The sequence below is a fragment of the Globicephala melas genome, chromosome 19 (assembly GCF_963455315.2).
Source record: "Globicephala melas chromosome 19, mGloMel1.2, whole genome shotgun sequence".
Lineage (NCBI taxonomy): Eukaryota > Metazoa > Chordata > Mammalia > Artiodactyla > Delphinidae > Globicephala > Globicephala melas.
In genome coordinates, this window is record NC_083332.1 from 17,093,398 (window position 1) to 17,105,824 (window position 12,427).

Below are 12,427 nucleotides of genomic sequence, written 5' to 3' on the forward strand. Positions count from 1 at the left end.
GTGGCCTCTCCTGTTGCGGAGCACAGGCTCCGGACACGCAGGCTCAGTGGCCATGACTCACAGGCCCAGCCACTCCGTGGCATGTGGGATCTTCCCGGACCAGGGCACGAACCCATGTACCCTGCATCGGCAGGTGGACTCTCAACCACTGCGCCACCAGGGAAGCCCTAAAATTAATTTTTGCATGATATATTTCTTCCATCCTTTTATTTCTATTGAGATATAATTGACATTTAACATTATATTAGTTTCAGGTGTACAACATAATGATTCAATATTTATATATATTGCAAAATGATCACCACAGTAAGTCTAGTTAACATTTATCACCACACATATTTACAATTTTTTTCCTGTGATGAGAACTTTCAAGATCTACTCTATTAGCAATTTTCAAATATATAATACAGTATTATTAATTATAGTCACCGTACTGTACATTACATCTCCCAAGACTTATTTTTTTATTTTTTTATTTTTTGCGTTATGTGGGCCTCTCACTGTCGTGGCCTCTCTCGTTGCGGAGTACAGGCTCCGGACATGCTGGCTCAGCGGCCATGGCTCATGGGCCCAGCCGCTCCGCGGCATGTGGGATCCTCCCGGACCAGGGCACGAACCCGTGTCCCCTGCATCGGCAGGTGGACTCTCAACCACTGCGCCACCAGGGAAGCCCCCAAGACTTATTTTATAACTAGAAAGTTGTACCTTTTGACTACCTTCACCCATTTCCTCCACCCCCCACTTCCTGCCTCTGACAACCACCAATCTATTCTCTGTATCTACGAATTTGGTGTGCTTTTCTTTGTTTATTTCAGTTTTGTTTTGTGTTTTAGATTCCACATATAAGTGAGATGGTATTTGTCTTTCTCTGTCTGTCTTATTTCACCTAGCATAGTGCCCTCAAGTTTCATCCATATTGTTGCAAATGGCAAGATTTCATTCTTTTTATGGCCGAACAATATTCTATTGTATAAATATACCACATATTCTGTATCCATTCATCCATCAATGAACGCTTAGGTTGTTTCCATGTCTTGGCTAGTATATGAACATGGCTGCAATGAACATTGGGGCATATTTGAGTTAGTGTTTTCATTTTATGCAGATAAATAACCAGAGGTGGAATTGTTGGATCATATGGTAGTTCTATTTTTAACTTTTTGAGGTGCCTCCATACTGTTTTCCATAGTGGCTGCACCACTTTACATTCTACCAACCGTGCACAATGGTTCCCTTTCTCCATGTCCTCATCAGCATTTATTATCTCTTGTCTTTTTGACAATAGTCATTCTAACAGGTATGAGGTGATATCTCATTGTGCTTTTGATCTGCATTTCCCTGATGATTAGTGATATTGAGTAGCTTTTCATGTACCTGTTGGCCATCTGTATGTCTTCTTTGGAAAAATGTCTGTTTAGATCCTCTGCCCATTTTTAACTTAGACTGATTGGTGTTTTACTATTGAGTTGTATGAGTTCTTTATATGTTTTGAATATTAACCCTTTATCAAATATATGACTTGCAAGTATTTTGTCCCATTCTGTAGTTGACTTTTCATTTTGTTGATATTTTCTTTTGCTGTGTGGAGGCTTGTTAGTTTGATGTGGTCCCACTTGTTTATTTTTGCTTTTGTTGCCTTTGCTCGTGGTGTCAAACCTAAAAAATCATTGCCAATTAAAAAAAAATAATGTTTGCATGATATATGTTTTCCATCCTTTTATTTTTAACCTCCTATGTTGTTATGTTTGAAGTGAGTTTCTTGTAGGCAGCATATCCTTGAGTTGTGCTTTTTTACACACTCAGTCAATCTCTGTCTTTTAATTTGGAATTTAGAACATTCATTTTTAAAGTACTTACTGATATGGCAGAATTTAAGTCTGCCATTTTATTATTTGTTTTCTGTTTGTTGCCTCTGATTCTCATTGCTCTGTTTCTCTTTTTCTTGCCTTCCCATGGGCTATTTGAGCATTTTTAGAGTTTCATTTTGAACTCTTTATGATGTTTGTGAGTATATTGCTTTGTATAGCTTTCTTAGTGATTCTCTAGGTATTACCATATACATACATAACATCGTAGTCTATTGGTGTCAGCGTTTGACCACTTCAAGTGAAGGATAGAAATGATACTTCCATTTAGATCCTTTTACCATCCCCACACTTTAAACATAATGGACTTCAGAGTTTCCCCTATATACATCAGGTGGTATTATAACTTTTGCTTCAGCCACAAAATATGATTAAAGAAATTCATGAGGTGAAGGATAGTCTATTGAATTTGCTTCTATTTTTACCCATTCCATCGTTTTTCTTTCTTTTCTGAATGACTCAGTCTTCTACTTTTATCATTTTCTTTCTGTTTGAAGAGGTTCCTCTAAGGATAGATCTGCAAGCAACAAATGCTCTTAGTTTTCCTTTATTTGAGAATGGCTTTATTTTCTTTTTATTCCTGAAAAAATAGTTTCACTGGATAGAGGATTTGTAGTTAACGGTTCTTTTCTTCAGCACTTGAAAAATGTTGTGCCACTTCCTTCTGACCTCCATGGTTTCAGATGAGAAATTCATTGTCATTTAAATTGATCTTCCTTTACAGGTAATGTATTGATTCTCTCGACTGTTTTTAAGATTTTTTTTTCCATTGTTCTTAGTTTTCAGAGATTTGATTACGATAATATCTTGGTGTAGATTTCTTTTAGTGTTTCTTCTCATACTTTTCAGTTCCACACTCTTTTCTCCGCTCCTTCTGGGACTCTGATTATATGAATGTTACATCTTTTTTATTGTCTCACAGAATTCTGAAGCTCTGTAATTTTTTTAGTCTGTTTTCTGTCTGTCTGTTGTTTAGATTGAGTAAATTCTATTGATCTGTCTTCAGGTTCATCACTTCTATCCTCTGTCATCTCCATTCTACTACTGAGTCCATCTAGCAAGTTTTTTTTCTTCCAGCTCTTGTATTTTTTAGTTTTGTAATTTCCATTTGGTTGTCTTTTATTACTGCTATTTTTTGCTAAGATTTTTAATTTTTAAATTTGTTTCTAGAGAATTTGTGTCTGTTGAAGCATTTTTATGGCAATGCTTTAAAATTGTTGTCAGGTGGTTCTGACATCTGATTCATCCAGTTATGGGAGTCAATTTTCTTTTCTCATTCAAATTGTGGTTCCTTGGAATGATGAGTGATTTTCAGTTGTATCCCAGATATTTTTGTTTTTATGTTATGATACTCTTGACCTATTTAAATCTATTTTAGCATGTAGGTTCTGGTATATATTCATCATATGTAGATATATATGTATACCAGAATCTGTATGTATTAGTTCCAGTGATGGTTTGCCTATCAGAATCCTTTCAATGTGATTCTAGTCTTCTAGCTTCATTCTTCTAGCACTGCTGGGGCTACTGCTCAATCTCTGTTGATGTCATTTGTTGATGTCATTCCTGAGGCCACTTGGTATTGCTGGGCCAACTTCTTCAGCTGGATGGTTGGGGATGGGAGACAGAATCTGCTGGGCCTGGATCTTTTTATGCCACTAGCTGATGCTGCCCCTGCAGGTGGACCAGCTCACCAACCTCACCAGCTCAGACCGCCTGCCAGTGCCTCTGTCACGGAGCAGGCATTGGGGGTCCCCACTAGGTCTAGTCTCTTTGGGGCTTTTCTTTACTTGTCCTTTGTCCAGAAAGAGTGGACTTTCCTTGTCTTTTTGGTTGTTTTTTTTTTTTTTTTTTATGCCCGTTGGTGGTTCTGAATTGTAGGAATCTTTGGTACCTAGTCCTCAATATATGAGAGATAAAAAAGAAAACTGGAGAAATTCACTACGTTATAGTTCCTCAAGTCCTGAATCCCCTAGCTAGTCCACCTTCCGCTTTCTGGCTTTAAGAGTCTTTTAATCATTGTCTATTAAATAATTTCCAAGATATTTAGTTAGAATTAGAGGGTAGTGTTTTAACACCTCTTCTTTACTCCATTGGTAAAGGTGGAGGAGGTCTTCCTGCCCTAGGTTTGTGGGGATGGTTGAATACACAACAGCTGAGACTGGGCAAATGAGATCAACAGCATTTTAATAGTCACATATAGTCATAGCCTGAGGGAGGACACCACATGCCATGCAGGGTCACATGGGGGTTTCACTTAGGAACAGAGTGAACAAAGAGGGGCTGTAGGAGGCAGGCTGCATAGTATCAAGAGGGTGGGGTGCCCCCTGGTTCCCACAGGAGAATGTGATTAGCTTATTTGAATAATTCCATGGGCTGGTATGGCACTGAAACCCGATACTCAGGAATAAACTGGAGCTGTGCCTGGTCCCTTTGATAAGGAGGTTGTTTGGCTAGGGGACCTCATCTGTGGGAGCAGAGTGAGGAGGGAACTTACAGTTATGCCATTTGAGGGCCTCCTGATTTTACCAGATGTCAAGGCAGCACACAATAGTGAGTCTTACAGCACAGAGAGAAGCAGGGAAAAGTACCATCTTTCTCCAGAACTGGAACTCAAGTTTTATTTTAAAAGTTATGAGAACTTTGTATTCTGATCCAGGTTTGTTTTGATATAAAACTCCTTTTCTCCAGATCTTCTATTAAAATTGTGGGTATATTCTTGGGCCATCAGCATGAATCCTGAGCACACAGTATGCGGCTTGGGGTGATTTAGAAAGTGCTATTTAAGTTATGTTTTTCTTGAAGTATTTTAATTGAAAAGTAATACAACCATATTACAGATAATTTGGGAAATATGGAAAAGGAAAAGAACCTTCATAATTTTAACCTACCATCATATCAATTATAATTTTAGTATAATTTCTGCAGTCTTTTTTCCACCCAAAATTTAAAACTGTAAGTATAGAATGTATATAGTTCGTTCATCTGCTTTTTTTTTTTTGCTTTTTTTTTTTACGGTACGCGGGCCTCTCACCGTTGTGGCCTCTCCCGTTGCGGAGCACAGGCTCCGGACGTGCAGGCTCAGTGGCCACGGCTCGCGGGCCCAGCCGCTCCGCGGCATGTGGGATCTTCCCGGACCGGGGCACGAACCCACGTCCCCTGCATCAGCAGGCGGACTCTCAACCACTGCGCCACCAGGGAAGCCCTGTTCATCTGCTTTTTATGCTTGATGGTCTATCAGAGTTCTTCTATTCCTCTTTCTTTCCTTAACAATTCAGGCCAACATTTATTAGGTTGGGCTGAGCAAGGGAGGAAGCTGTGGAGGTCCAAAGTAGAGCTTGCACCCTGAGGGGTGAGCAGGACATCTGCAGAGGAGAGTAGTTCAGTGCAAGGTTGGGGGGGTGTCTGAACCCACGCTGGATGAGGAGAACATCTGCACAGTGGTGTGGCCTAGCACATGTGTCAGAGCCCAAGGAGGATGAAGAAGGCATCTGAGGATTTGGGGGGAAGGCAGTGACTGGATACTTTAAGCCTAGGGGAGCCGTGTTTCTCACTGTTGGAAAAGGGAGAACACTAGACTGGAATGTGGGGTGTTTGTTAGACTGGAATTAGAATTATTGGTAAGAACTCATGATTTTCTATATATATAGAAATATATACATAATGTGCATAAAAGCATGAGTATATATGTGTACACACACACTTACATTCCCTGGCATTGTCCACTAAGAAGGTTTGGGAGAAGTGATACCCCAATAGCAATGAGTACACATAGCCCTATATCTTGGTTTCTAAACGGTGTTCTCCATTAAAAGGAACCAGTGTTCCTTGCAGGAAGGGCTGACTCCAGGACTGGAGCAGGAAAAATACAAGATGACTTTGTTATGCCGGGAAGCAAGGAGGTACTAAAAATGATGAGGATATGTCAAAGGAATATGAAAGCCAGCATAGAGAAGCTCCCACTGGCCAAGTCTGGGGTAACTGGAGCACCAAAATAAATAAGGTAACAGATTATGACCCAATGAATAGAATAGAAATGGATGAATAAACAGATAAACAAATAGATAGAAAATTCCATGAAGAACGGGGTATTACATAGTTTCAAAGTACTATTAATTACAAAGAGGAAAGGAGTAACGTTAAGGAGGAGAAACCTGGTAGATACCACCTTAATCTAATGATCAAAGTGAACACCGTCAGTAATAGGACAAATAGAAATCATGTGCCACCTGACAGGATGCAATGAGAAAAACAGGAATACCCTTCTGGGATATTCTGGCCCAAGATGCATAACCTGAATCTTTATTTCTTAATTAAGGTGAAATTCACATGACATAAACATCATCTTTTTAAAGTGAACAATTCAGTGCCATTTAGTACACTCACAATGTTGTAGGACTACCACCTCTATCTAGTTAAATACGTTCATTACTCCAGAAAAAGCCCCTACTCATTAAGCAGTTACTCCCTGTTACCCCCTCCCCCCAGCCCCTGGAAACCAATAATCTGCTTTCTGTCTCTATGGCTTTACCTGTTCTGGATATTTCATATAAGTGGAATCTCATGCGATATGTGATCTTCTGTGTCTGCCTTCTTTCATCTTACATAATGCTTTTGAAGTTCATCCATGTTGCAGCATATATCAGTATCTCATTCCTTTTCATGGCTGAATAATATTCCACTGTATGGTTATACCACCTTTTGTTTATCTGTTCATCCACTGGTGGACGTTTGGGTTGTTTCCACCTATCGGCTATTGTGAATAGTGCTATACAAGTATTTGTTTGGTCATCTGTTTACAATTCTTTTGAATATATAAGTGGAATTGCTGAATCACATATCCTGCTCGTATCATGAGACAATATCGGCAAGCCAAAACTGAGGGACATTCTCTAAAATAACTGGCTTGTAATCATCAAAAACGTTAAGGATATGAAAGTTAGGGAAAGATGGGGGAAATTTCCCAGATGCAGGAACTAAAGAGACAGGACTGCTAAATGCAACACATGATCCTGGACTGGTTGCCTTACTATTAAGGAAGCTACCAGAACAGTTGGTGAAACCGAATGGGTCAGAGGAGTAGATGTTGGTAACGTATCGGTGTACTTTCCTGATGTTGGAGACCGTTTGGTGGTTATATAGGAAAATGTCCCTGTTTGTGAAAAACACACAGTAGTATTTGGGGGTGATGGAGCATCATGCCAACAAGTTACTGTAAAATGGCTCATAAAAAAATCGTTTTGCCTGGTGCTTACAAATTTTCTGTGGGTTTGGGATTGTTTCAAAATGAAACAAAATTAATTGAAAATATTTGATGTATTTTCCCTCAAGGGCTCTCCATATTTGTTTCCCATTTCCTCCTCTTCTCTCTTGAATATTCTCCATTTAGAGTCTTGCCTCCTCATTCCCACTTGATAGGGCGAGTGTTAAAGTCACCGATGAGCTCTATGCTCCTGAATCCAGTAGCCAAGCCCCAGGCTGCACCTTACTCTTGCCTCATCAGTGGCATCTGGCAGGTGGATATCGTCTTCCTCACTCAGCCTCCTGACCTTCCTCCCACCTTGCTGGCTGCTCCTTCTCGGACATCTCTCTGCTAATCCCTTCTTATCTCTCCTAAATTCTAGATGTTGGGTGCCCAAAACTCAGTTCCGGGGCCTCTTCCCTATGCTTTCTACCCTCACTCCCTTGGAGACCTCATCCAGCCTTTACCTACTACTTATCTACAGATGACCCTCTAACTTCTACCTGCAGCCTGGACTCCTCCTGAGTTCCCCACTTGTGTACCTGATCATCTGCCTGCTCACCATCTCCACTCCTATGCCTAACAGACATCTCAGCTCAACATGTCCAAACCTGAGCTCCCAGCCTTCCGTATTTTGCTCTCCCCCCCAATAGTCTTCCTCATCCCAGTAAAAGGCAACTCCATCCTTCCTTTGCTCAAGGGAAAAACCTTGAAATCACCCTAGACACCTTACCGTCTCTCATATACCATATCTGAACGGACAGCTAATCACAAGGATTCTTCCTTCAAAGCGTATCTAGAATCCAACCATCTCTGACCACCTCCACTCCTTCTACCCAGCTCCTTCCCCACTCCTCGGAACTATGACAGTAGCGTCTAAATGGTCTCTCTGCCTCTCCCTTTGCCCGCCAGTCCATGTCACTCCTCTAATGACCGCTGTTCGGTGGATGCTCATCTCACTCTCTTCAAAGCCTAAGTCCTGATAATGGCCCACAGTCTAGCTTAGATGGGATGCTCCAGAGGCTGATGCTGAGATAAGAGCTTGAGTACAAGTGGTTCACTGGGGAGGTGATTCCCAGGAGCAGATAAACAGGGAAGTGAGACAGGAAGGGAAGGAAGCCAATACAAGGTGTGTTAATCAGTGGGTTGCCGCTGTAAGCACCAGAGCTCCATGCTTCTGGGGACCTCTGGGAGGCTGCCTGGGGCATGCCTCATAATTGGCAAAGGCAAGCAGCAAGGTACCTGGGTATTTATTCACCAGCTCCACATTGGTTGGGGGCTACTCCCAGGGAACTAACTCCCTGGCCTGCCCTGCTGCACTCCTGTGGCCAGAAGAGGCCCTCAGATAGAGAGCTGCAGGGGCAGTAGGAAGCCAGAGGGTTTGCGTGCCTCCAATGGACAGTGCTGAAGGGATATAGGTGGGGCACTGGCAGCACTTTCTTCAAAGGCCCTACATGCTCCGACTTCTGTCCTATACCAGGTACCCCTGTGACCTCGCCTCCTCTCACTTCTCACTCCTTTACTTACTCCAGCCACACAAGCTTCCTTCCTGCTGTTTCTCAAACACGTCATGCATGGTTCTACCACAGGACCTTTGCACTTGCAGCCACCTTGCCCAAAGTGCTCTTCTACCAGGTATCTGCCTATCTCTCACCTTACCTTCTTGAGGGGCTTTATCTAAACGTTACCAGCCCAGCAAGGCCTTCCTGAGAAAACAGGTGGCACCCTCCAGTTAGGACAATCTGAAGAGAGTTTAATAGAGTACTATTTACAAAGGGTAGACAGGGTATAGGGAAACTGGAAGGGGTGGTAATTTGCCCTGGGGCTAATAAAGGCAGCCATGGTTACCATAGCTAGGCCTGAAACGGCAAGGAAAGGATGTGTTCTTGGAGCTAGGTGGGCTGTATGAAAAGACTCCTAATAGGGGGTGAGGCCTTTGGAGGAGGGATGAGGGAGGCTGACCTCAGTTGCCTTCTGCCCTCCAGTCTCCTGAAGGTGTTTCCCATCAGCCATGACCAAAAGGAAGCCAGAGGGTAAGGGAACCCCTTCATGCTGTTCACAGATGTCAGCCCACAAGGAACAAGGCAGAAAAAGAGGGACAAATGGTAGGTGTCCAGCACACCAGGCAAAATAGCAATACACACATACTACCTATCCCCTTCTCTGTTTAATTTTTCCCCTTAACTTAGTACCATCTAACCTGTGATATATTTTGCTTATTTATTTTGTTTGTCGTCCATCTCCCTCTATAGGAGCATAAACTCCACAAGGTCAGGGATTTTTGCCTTCTTCATTCACTACTGTATGCTGACAGCACCTAAACTAATGCTAGGCATATAGTCGGTGTTCAATGAATAGTTGTTGATTGGATAAGGTGGCTGCCTAGCTGTGGCAGACAGAGTAATGCCCCCAAATATGTCCACATCCTAAACCTAGGAATCTGTAGATATGTTAGGTTATGTGGCAAAGGGGAAGTAAGGTTGCAAATGGAATTAAGGTTAATCAGTTGACCTTGAAACAGTCAGATTACCCTGGATAATCTGGGTGAGCCCAATGTAATCGTGAGTCCAGAAGAGTCAGAGTCAGAGATATTTAAAGATGCTACACTGCTGGCTTTGAAGATGGAGGAAGAGGCCACAAGCCAAAGAATGTGGGCAACCTCTAGAAGCTGGAAAAGTCAAGGAAACAGATTCTCCCCTAGAGTCACCAGAAAAGAATGTGGTTCTGCTGACACCTTGAATTTAGCCTGGTAAACCCGTTTCAGACTTCTGATCTCTAGAATTGCATGATGATAAACCTGTGTTGTTTTAAGCCACTCAGTTTGTGGTAATATGTCACAGCAGCAATACGAAACGAATACACTAGCTGTTGTTTTTAACGGCTGGACCATGGGTTCTGGAGCCAGTTATCTGGGGGATCTTGCACCTTTCCTTTTCTCTGTAAATAAGACTATTGATTGCTCCTTCATCCCAGCTGTGGTTTAAGGATTTGGTGAGCTCATGCATGACATGCACATGGCTTAGAGCCTGGCCTCCAGTCGCCCCTCCACTTGACCACAGACCCTACAAGTGCCTGGTAGACTGTAGACAGTACATATTTATGGAAGGATGAATACATTTCATCAAATGATGTTCCATAATAGACTTCATCTTCCCTCTGCTTTTAGAACACTGGGTTTTCTCCCTATTTTCATTTTTACTCTTGTTAATAAAACTGAGAATCTTGGGACTTCCCTGGTGGTCCAGTGGGTAAGACTCTGCACTCCCAATGCAGGGGACCCAAGTTCAATCCCTGGTTGGGGAACTAGATCCTGCATTCCACAGCTAAGAAGACCGCATGCTGCAACTAAGAAGTCCGCATGCGGCAACTAGAAGATCCCATGTGCCGCAACTAAGACCCGGTGCAGCCAAAATAAATAAATAAATACATTAATTAAATATTTTTTAAAATTGAGACTCTTTGTGCACAGTTTTTTTGTTTTTGTTTTTTGAAATCAGTCTTCAAAATAAGGGTCCCTGCTGGCTGCAAGGCTGGTGCTCACCACACACAAGCAGATGGCTGCCTTCAGCTCAGGGTGGCTCAGCTCACCCGGCAGCTAAGCACCTCCCAGGACAGTGAGGCCCACGTGGTCAGCCCAGCTGGAGATGGAAGGTGGGAGGGGGGAGAAGGCAGACTAGAGGCTGTGTCTGAAGTCACTTTGATGAATTCCATTCCTGGGCTGGGCTTCCACTGGGCTCCTCCACCAGGGCATGGGAAAGTGGGGAGGCAAGGGGATGGAGAACCAAGAGAGTGAGTGATGGTGCTGCAGTCATCTGAGCCAAGGAAGCCTCTCTGTGAGGCAAGAGAAGTGTCAGGGGCCAGTTCAGCAGCTCTGGGCGGTGCCGGCCAGGGTGAGCGCATCCAAACTGCCCTCCCTTCTGGTACTCTTCCATGATCAGCGCTCCTGAGGCTGCACACCCACTGCCTGGGCAGGGAGGTGGGGGCTTCCCCAGATGTCTGGGACAGTGAGAGAGGCTGAGCTCTGAGCGAGCAGGGGACAGAGGAAGCATGCCAGACCACTTTCCATGTGTCTAGCTCTGTGCTGCTCACAGCTGGTGCCCCTATAACCCACAGAACCTGAGTTTGTAACTCAGAGGGGAGGAAAGGGTTGTGAAGTGAAGCCAGGAGAACAAAGGAGGCTTTGCTTGAGAGGGAGGCACCTTCAAGTGAGGCCCCCAGGGCCTGGGGAAGTGACTCACAGGCCCCAGGGATGGACCCACCCATGAGGGCTCTGTGGGACTGAGAATGCAGCCCAGCTGCCCACGGGGTGGGGAAAGGGTTGTCAGTCTCCCGCTTTAGTTGGGTAGACCTCACCTAGTGCGCCCCCTACTGCCCTCCCTCAGGATCTGGTGTGCATCCAGACTGGGGGTTTGGGGGCGGCCCTGTGCTCACTGGGCACTGCCAGGCCGGGCTGTTGCCACTGCTTCGGCTTCTGCCGCCTTGGCTGCAGGCACGGTCCCCTCTGCCTAAGCTTCACTCCCATTGGCCCAGCAGGGCCCTGGGCTCCCCAACTCTCAGCAGAGCCATACTGCTGCCCTGCCGGAGCGAGGCCATCAGTGCCACCAAAGGTGGCACTGTTAGCGTTTGGCTCCGTCCCAGGCTCCCTGGATGCCTGTGATGAGAACTTGGAGAGCCCTGGCAGCGCCCCTCGGGCAGTTGCATAACCTCCCCCAGTTATGCTCCTTATACTGTGTGGCAACCGGGCGAGAATTCCAGGACCTTGCACATACTCGTACAAATCTGCCTTCACGCTGTTTGGCTGCAGGGAGAGGCGTGTCTCTGTGGGCCCCGGGAAATGGGGGTGTGTTCGCGTCCAAGAGGGCGTGGCCCGCGTCCGGAGTGGGAGCAGCCGCCTCGCCCAGTTGGTGTAGGCTGTTTGCCCCAAACCGCAGCTTCCGCGGGAGCCCTGGACCGGGTCCAGGACGCAGAGGAGGAAGCTCTGGTGACAGTCTAGACATGGGCTTTGAACAGCAGCCTTGCCCCCCCCCTCACCATCACCCCGAGCAGCTCAAGCCCGTGGCAGGTGGCGCACCTCCCGCACCGTCCAGCCAGGGATGTAGGGACCCCTGTTTTCCTAGGGGCAGGGCCGGCATCCTCCCAGGGGCTTGGCTTGGGCGTCCCAGCGCTTCCCTGGCTCCGGCCCTGCTCTTTTAAGGCTGTATCGCAGTTTGTGATGTCTGTGTGAGGAGGTCCTGGGAGTCAAGGCCTGGATGACCCAGCTGTTGTCATCCTAGAGCCATGACTCAGTCGAGTAAGAGTGCTGTCCAGCTCAGTAGCGAGG